The sequence below is a fragment of the Nomascus leucogenys genome, chromosome 22a (assembly GCF_006542625.1).
Source record: "Nomascus leucogenys isolate Asia chromosome 22a, Asia_NLE_v1, whole genome shotgun sequence".
Classification (NCBI taxonomy): Eukaryota; Metazoa; Chordata; class Mammalia; order Primates; family Hylobatidae; genus Nomascus; species Nomascus leucogenys.
In genome coordinates this window covers 94,826,479-94,835,480 of record NC_044402.1, presented here as the reverse complement: position 1 = coordinate 94,835,480, position 9,002 = coordinate 94,826,479, and the positions used below count along the sequence as shown (strand labels likewise).

The 9,002-nt window shown below is 36.0% G+C and overlaps 1 pseudogene across 1 annotated transcript; it reads right to left on the bottom strand.

Moving 5' to 3' along the window:
* Positions 1 to 930: 930 nt before the first annotated feature.
* Positions 931 to 7,735, bottom strand: LOC101176916 (annotated as a pseudogene). Its single transcript, XR_001113612.2, has 2 exons — positions 7,707 to 7,735; positions 931 to 1,594 (listed from the first exon to the last, which is right to left on the bottom strand). The product of XR_001113612.2 is annotated as a protein phosphatase 1 regulatory subunit 14B pseudogene (transcript).
* Positions 7,736 to 9,002: the final 1,267 nt, after the last annotated feature.

Below are 9,002 nucleotides of genomic sequence, written 5' to 3'. Positions count from 1 at the left end.
AAGTCATGCTAATATTTAACATTGCTTAAACTTTAGGCTTTAGATATGCTTTTTAAAACAAAGACTACACGTTTTCATCTGATTTTAAGCATGCAATATTTGCAAATGTAATATATGTATTTGTGGAGACAGTTGGTAATTTTAAACTTAGTGAAAAAATGGTTGACTATTTAAAAATAAAATAATGATAAGAAAATTATAGGTATGTAGTGATTACCAGCTCTTCAAAGACAGCCTGTTATTTTAGCATCAATGTGCTAAGAACATTATCTCTGAAGCCAGATTGCCAGAGCAAACTTTGCTCTTGACACTTGCAACTTGTGTGATATCTAGCAATTTAGTTATCCCATCATGGCTTTGGGTTCCTCCTCTGAAAGGTATAGACAATAGTGTTGCCTACTTCCTAGGACTATTGTGATGAATACATACATAAATATATGTGATTATATATCAAGCATAAAAATTGTCTATTCTACCATAAGCTATTAGTAAGTGCTTGATATTCTCAAAATTAAAGGAAACAAATTAACTGTCTTCCAAATTAGTACAAAAACAATGGCATGTTTCACCGAAAATATTGTCTTCAATTCAGAATAACTGAAAAACAAGGTATTTTACTAAAATTATACAAAATATACGAATAACTGTCACCCGAATTTATTTCTACTGCATATTTTTCATTACATTTTACATAACTGCCATCTATGCTTATTTCTAATTAACTTTTCACTGTACTTCATATGTCTTTTTTTTTTTGCACCAAAGGCGTATCCTAGCTTTATTAAAGGGCCCGCGCCGCACAGTCAATACAAAAACACAAAAAGTCCTATCAGTTTAATAACAATAAAAAACCCCAAAAGTGGAAAACTGAGGGGGCAGGCAAAGAGACCCCTGGGCCAAGGGCACGAGGAGTCCTGCTCACGGCACCAGGCTTGGCCGCAGGGTCCCCCGGTATTGCTGTTGCTACGAGGTTGGGGGGCAGCGATTGTCCTGTGGGAGCCACCGTTCGCCTGGGTCGGGGACCCTCACTTCTTCTGGGGTGTGCTCAGCTTCTGCATGTCCCGGATCTTGTCCAGCAGGACAGAGATGAAGGCCTCTGTGGGTTTGTAACAGTCAACCAGCAGCTCCTTGACCCTGGCAGCCCGGGCATCGTCACTCTCCATGTCCAGGAGCTCATCTACGTCAATCTCCACTTCTGGGATCTCCTCTTCCTGGCAGTCGTAGAGGCGCATGAGCTGCTCCAGGATCCACTCTTCTAGGTTGAGGCGCTTCCGTAGCTCCTTGCGGTCATACTTGACGGTGACCTTCCCTTGGCGCCTCACTGGGCCCTCATCGTCCGCGCCGCCCGGGCCCTCTCCTGCGGCCCCGGGGGCCTCTGAAAGTAGACGCGTGGTTCTGGGCCGCCACTGCCCGGCCTGGGGGCCCAGGCCGCCAACGCCACGCCCCCCGCGGTGCCGCTGTCCACCATGGCGGCCACCGGGGCCCCGTGCGCGCATCGTGCCCCTTCCTGCGCCGCCGCCTCTGGGACGCCCGCCCGCTGGCACGAGTTAGCTCGCTGGCTCCGCTCCGTGCGACTCCGCGGCGAGGGCGGCCACTTCATATGTCTTTTGTCTCTCTTGTCTTTCATTCAGTTATTGGTTTCTTCTGTTAAATATTTTCCACTTTCATGTCCTTTATTTACAATTCTTTATTATTTCATTTGTTTTCTCCATTTAACATTTTTTCCCATTTCCTTTCCTTTTTCCTTGTCTTGGCTACCTTCACTTGCCTACCTTGTCACTTGTCACTACCATCACTTGCCTACTTTGTCACTACCTAATGTATTTTCCTTGTCACTTGCCTACCTTCTGCCAGAGTTCTGCCTTCTGTGTTTAGAATGTTCCTCTGAAACGAGAGCCCTTTGGAGGAAGACACTCAGGTACTAATTTCTGAGGCTTCATTTCTTATATTTTGTGCTATAGTCCCAACCATCTTCTCCCAATGAGAGTATGGGAAAAGAGCAGAGGGTTCAAAACCTGAGTTGTCACATGGCTTGTTGCAGACCAGCATCATGGCAGCTGGATGGGGAGAATCTCTGAGAAGATGGCCCTTCCAGATTGCCACTCAACAGCTGCCATACAGGCAACTCTCTTCTCCATCTACATAGCCTGCTGTTTCTTACCAAGGGAATGATTCTTTGTGAGTCACATCTATTCAAACACATCTCACAGAAAATATAGATTTGTGGAAACATATGCCTATTTGCAACTAGTACAAATAGAATATTGACAGTAATGCTGAAAATCCTAAAAACATTTTTCTTTTCAGAATGACTGGTTGAAGATTTTCCTCAAAAATTCAGGAGAAAAATAAATATCATCATACTCCAGGCATGATTTTTAAAAAGCATGAAAATGTTAAAAGGAAAAAAAAATCAAATTTGCAAACCTCTCTGCCTGTATATTCATATCAACTCACCATAAATCATATACTAATTATTTCCAATATTAGTCAAAAGTAAACCAAACTCATGAGTACTACTTTTATTATATATATATTTAAATTAATGTAAGATGAATTGCATGCATTTTAAAATATTAGTACATATGACTTTAGACATCTTGAAAATATTCCATAAAGAAAAAGCTTAGAAGATTTCTAAATGATATATTAACCTATAAATGATCTGTTTATTATTACTCTTTGTTTAATAATGATTAAAATGATATTATTAAAATGCATACATTAAAATTATTATAAGATAATCTCCTAACATCTCTTGGAAATCTATGCAAAACTGCTCTGGCTTCCATTCCATGGTAATCAATTTTTAAATAAAATTATCTCTTTTGTCATTTTTACTTTCTATTTTCTCTTTTTTGAGGTATAATTTTTTTTTAATTATACTTTAAGTTTTAGGGTACAAGTGCACAACGTGCAGGTTAGTTACATATGTATACGTGTACCAGGTTGGTGTGCTGAACCCAGTAACTCGTCATTTAACATTAGGTATATCTCCTAATGCTATCCCTCCCACCCTCCCCCCAACCCACAACAGGCCCCAGTGTGTGATGTTCCCCTTCCTTTGTCCATGTGTTCTCATTGTTCAGTTCCCACCTATGAGTGAGAACATGCGGTGTTTGGTTTTTCGTCCCTGCGATAGTTTGCTGAGAATGATGTTTTCCAGTTTCATCCATGTCCCTACAAAGGACATGAACTCATCATTTTTATGGCTGCATAGTATTCTATGGTGTACATATGCCACATTTTCTTAATCCAGTCTATCATTGTTGGACATTTGGGTTGGTTCCAAGTCTTTGCTGTTGTGAATAGTGCTGCAATAATCATATGTATGCATGTGTCTTTCAATGTGGTGCTTTGATATATGTCTAAACTGTGAAATGACTATCAAATTAAAGTTAATTAACATATCTGTTACCTCACATAGTTACCATTTACTTTGATTTGGTGAGAACATTTAAGATCTACTCTCCTAAAAATTTCAAGTATACAATACAATATTATTAACTATGTTGTACACATAGATCTACAGAACATATCCGTCCTCCATAACTGAAACTTTGTACCCTTTTATAAAATTGGTTTTTAGCTCATTAAGTTTTGGTAAACAGTGACCTTACATGTTAGAAATGCCAAAATTCACTAAAAATTAGGAAAAGTGATGATTCCATCTCTCAAAACTTCCATTTGCTATTTGATATTGCTTTTTGTCTATATACCATTAAACAGAGTTTTTTATAAAATTAATCCTGCTGAAAAGTATATTTTTCCTTATTTTTTTCATAAGGATCTGGACTCAAAAGGAAAACATATCCAATTTTCTTTTTATCCATATCTAGCTTTTCCTTGTTGTTGTTCTTTTTAGTTGGAAAAAAATGAAAGTGGTAAGACAGGCTTTTGTTATGATAGATGTTTTTAAAGTTTGGATTGTAAATAAAATACAATTAAATAATGTTAGTTAAGGACATTGCATTTAAAAGAAGGAAATCTACAAATATTTGTTCATCAAGCAAATTCTACAGATAAGAATTTTAAATTTAAATCTGAAAATACTGTGTGTAATTTAAGTCAGTTATCTCATTTATCCCTCTATATTCAATTCGTTTTCTTCATTTGTACCTAATGTACTGAATATCTGCCTTTTTTCCTTTTGTACTTTTAAAAAATTTTAATTCTTTCATAGAACTAGCTCTCAGAATTTGTGCTTTCAGTAGTAAAAACAAGATATCCATTTTACTTGAAGTTTCTCTATTGCAGAATAATAACCTTCATTCGTAAATCTACATCAGTCTAACTGGGCATTCCTTTTCTGAAATACTGAAGGTATTTTAACTTCAGTTTCAATAGACTTATTCACACAGCTATAATATAATTCTTCCATTTTGGACATAGAAGAGTAACTAGTCTCACAGTACTAGTTACTAGTTACTCGTGGAAGAGTAACTAGAAACTCACAGTAACTAGTCTCCTAAGTTTTTGGTGTGCAGAAGATAGCTATGGGGAATTGTGAAATTCTATTCCAGAGCCCTGTATTAACTCTTTGTGTAAACCTGATGAATTCCACAATTTTTTTATTATTTTAAGAAAATCATATATATTTATAAGCTTTTAGAGATGAGTTTATGAGAAACTTCTAACAACCTGATGTATTTCAAAAGATTTGAAAGGTGTTACAAATATAACAGAAAAAAACATTGATTTACGGTAAAAACTGAAACTATTTGCATAACTGATATTTTGGTACTGTGACTTTTATGAAATTTATTTCTTCTGAAACTTTTTTTTCAAATCTCTTTTCAGCTTTCTAAATTAACCATAATCATGAGAATTGTAATCACTTTTTATTTAACCAGGATATTGGCTGATGGTTTGAGATGAAAATCACAAATATTTACAAATCATATGAGAACAAAACTAGTAGGAATGGTATAAAATATAAACTTTATTAAAAACATAGACAATCTAAGTGAGGAAATGTAGCAAAAACATTATTTGTTTTGCTTTTTAGGTCCTTCCTCATATTTATCTGTTACTCTCCTTTCCAGAAAATGGACCTAAAATATCCTCAGGAGCTTAATGTCACCCAATTTTGTTATAAACCAGATTTGTAATAATAGCAATTTGCCACTAGTCCCATTTTTTTGTTTGAATATATGAAACTATTTAGGAGATGAATCACATTACCCATCCGTTCAAAGGGAAAAAATGTTTTTTCAATCATTTTTCCTCCAGCCACTGGATATTCCTGTGCTATCTGTGAATTGAACCACAGAAACAGTCTTATCAGTGATCTTAATGATGCTTTGGAACTTAAAGAGTATACAAAATAAGTTTGACTGTTATATTTTCTTTATAAAAAAAGAAATTTATTTTATATCTAAAGCAATGAACACTTATTTTATCTAATCATTCAATTTCAAGGCTCTCATTTTATGTTAAATTCACTATATTTTTGTTAGCATATGTTCATTTACCAACATGTAAAATAATCTTGGAGGATTTGGGTCATGCAATCAGTAAGCAGAATTTGGCCTCAGCTGTTGGTTATGACAGTCAACAATAGTCATCATTCAACATACAGATGTTTTTTGCTGATTACATATACTGCAACTTAATTAGTCAAAAAGACACATTGTTTTTAAAAATAATACAACAAAAAACTAACCAGTCCATGCTCAAATTGACTTTTATGGAAAATAAATTGGAAAGTACAAAAAAACTAAATAAGAAAGGAAGAGTTCATCCTCTATTTCCCTATTTCAGCATGGCTTGGGCAATTATAGGAAGATAAAATGACATCTTTATTGCTAGCAAGATACTTAGAACTTTCATTATCTGACATGTTTACTAAGCTGTTTTTAGAAAATATGAGGCCAGGTGCCATGGCTCATGCCTGTAATCCCAGCACGTTGGGAGTCTGAGGCAGAAGGATCACTTGAACCCAGGAGTTTGATGCTAGCCTGTGCAACATAGTGAGACACCATTTCAACAACAACAAAAAAATTAAAAATAGCCAAGTGTGGTGGTGCATGCCTCTGGTCCCCGCTGCCCAGGAGATTGAGGCAGGAGGATTGCCTAAGCCCAGGATTTGGATGCTGCACTGAGCTGTAATGGCACCACTGCACCCCAGCCTGGGCAAAAGAGCAAGGCCCTGTCTCAAAAAAAAAAAAAAAAAAAAAAAGTCAAAAAAATAATTGAAGTTTCTAGACAGGACAATATTGTAGAAGAAAGATATGCATTTATTTGATAAAGGAGATGTGTTCTTCAGTTCCAATAAAGGGATCTTCAGAAAGAAGGAAAAATAATTAAATTATAAGACTATAACTGAAACCATTCTCTCTCAGAAGTTGTAAAGAAGTAATTCCTGTCTGTACCCATAGTAGCAGGGAGCAACCCAGAAATTGAGGTTTCATGTTAGCGGAGTACAAATTCAATTATTATATTATTGTTGTTGTTTTCATCACCATTATTTTAATTTTAAGCAGCTGTGGGGTTGATAGAACTCAGTATTTGAATTTCTGAGTTATCTTTAGGTGAATCCAATTTAACCTGATCAGAATGTATCCACCTGTGATAAAGTGTTTCAACATCTTTCCGCAGTTTATTTCTTTCGTAGACAAATGAATTAATATATTGTATGGAATCAAAATACATCTTATCTCCCAGCATGTAGATTGAAGAGAGGCCAATTTATTGGTTAAAACTGAAGTCCAGGATTTTAGTAAACTGCACATAAGGCTGTGGTGGCTTCCTTGAAGGTTTGACTTTGCCCTTACATTTCTTTGGGACTCCCAACCCCAGAGGCTATCTCTAAAGACTTGAAGATAAGATTGCATGTCTCTGTATTGACTGGGCTCCTGGAGGATCCTCATTGTTTCTGCCCTTGTCTGGCTCTGCTTTAATCCATGCTTGTTCTGTCTCCCATGTGCCCCAATTTACACTGCCATATTATGCAGCCATTCTGCTGCTTTAAACAAAATAAGCCAAAACAGAAAGTTTGATACAGAATTATGCTTTTTGGAATTTTTGAATTATACTTCGATATCCCAAATTTTATAATCAAAAGTTTAAATATACATTCATTGGGAAGTTCATTAGTACTCTTTATGAGAGACTTGGAGATTTGGGGCATTTTTAACTTATAAATGCTAAAATAGCAATTGTTTTAAAACTGTATTATGATCTTGTAAAATCAAAAGAAGAAAAATACTTCACAAACATTACAGAGTTCACCAATTTTGTAAACAACTACACAATTACTTTATGCTTGTGAATTGTTTCAATTTTTAAGGAATATTTACTAATGGCCATGCCTTCATGAAGACTAATTCAAATGATAATATAAATAAATGAAAATACAGAAGAGGTATAGCTCAAGGTAAAATTTATAGCCTCAAAATAAAAAACCTGGAAGTATATTTTTAGATAATTTGAGTTTTAGTAATTTAGAGATTTAGAACTCAAACCACAAAGGTACCTGAGTAAAGATAATTTCAGAACTCTCTATAGACTATTAAAATGGGACTCCTTTAGAAAGTTTAAATCCATCATTTAGTTTCAAGGCTATGCATAATTTTTAAATAGAGTCATGTTTAACTAGAAAATGATTTCTGAGCTCTAGCTATTGGTCCCTGGTCTCATTTAGGAGAGCTGAAATTGGAATCATAGACGAGACAGATTTGATGCTGTAGACGAGGCAGACTCACCTGAGATTTAAACAGTAGTGACCATGCATATCTCTAGGATAACTGTTTCATTCCCCATAGCAACCCAGTAGCTGGGCAACTGCTTTGGAAGATTGTTCAAAGATTAAAGGTACAAGGAAATTACATGTTTAAATGAAGTAATAGTAACAATTTCTACCTCCTAAATATTTCTCCAGCACATTTTCTCTTTCAGTTCCTAAATCCTTTAATTCTACCCCTTATTGTTTCTATCCTCAACTGATTCCCAAGTATGTATGTGTGTGTGTGTGTGTGTGTGTGTCTGTGTGTATCTCCTATATTAAAACCATCCTACTTTATTTTCTTAGTTGCTGTCAATAGAATCTGGATTTATGTCTATCTATTTACATCTATCTAGTAATATAGATAGATATCTATATATATCCATTTTTCTTTCATCCATCTCCTCTTTATCTATTTCTATAGTACAGGGGCCCCCAAACCCTGTACCTGTCCTGGTTAGGAACCAGGCCACACAGCAAGAAGTAAGTGGCTGGCAAGTAAGCAAGCTTCATTTGCATTTACAACTGCTCCCCATCGCTTGCATTGCCACCGGAGCTCTGGCTCCTGTCAGATCGGCGGTGGCATCTCATAGGAGCGCAAACCCTGTTAGGATCTAAGTTGCATATTCCTTATGAGAATCTAATGCCTGATGACCTGTCACCGTCTCCCATCACCCCCAGATGGAACCGTTTAGTTGAAGAAAATCAAGCTCAGGGCTCCCACTGATTCTATATTATGATGAGTTGTATATTTATTTCAGTATCTGTTACAAATAATAATAGATATAAATTTTACAATAAATGTCATATGCTTGAATCATCCTCAAACCATCCCCTGTGCTCCCGCCAGACCATGGAAAAATCGTCTTCCATGAAACCAGTCCCTGGGGACCACTACTACAGTATATCTAGATAGATAGATAGATAGATAGATAGAATATCTATTGCCTATTATGTGCCCAGTATATCATCTATTTTCCCGCACTGTGTAACACTCAGAGCAAAAATGCATATACATTCTTCACTGTTATATAAAACATTCACACACAAGTAACTCATGCTAGATAAATTGATGATTGCTGAATTCTGCCTGGTTGTAGAGATAGAGGAATGGCTATATCCATTGATAACACTCCCAAAGGGTGTGAATCATTTAGCCCATATGTATAAAGTGGATTAGAAATGTGTGTTCATTTTGGCCCAGTAATTACTATTTGAGAGTCTATACAAACAACAGCAACTACTACCACTGCTTCACACAGAAGATGAAGCTTTT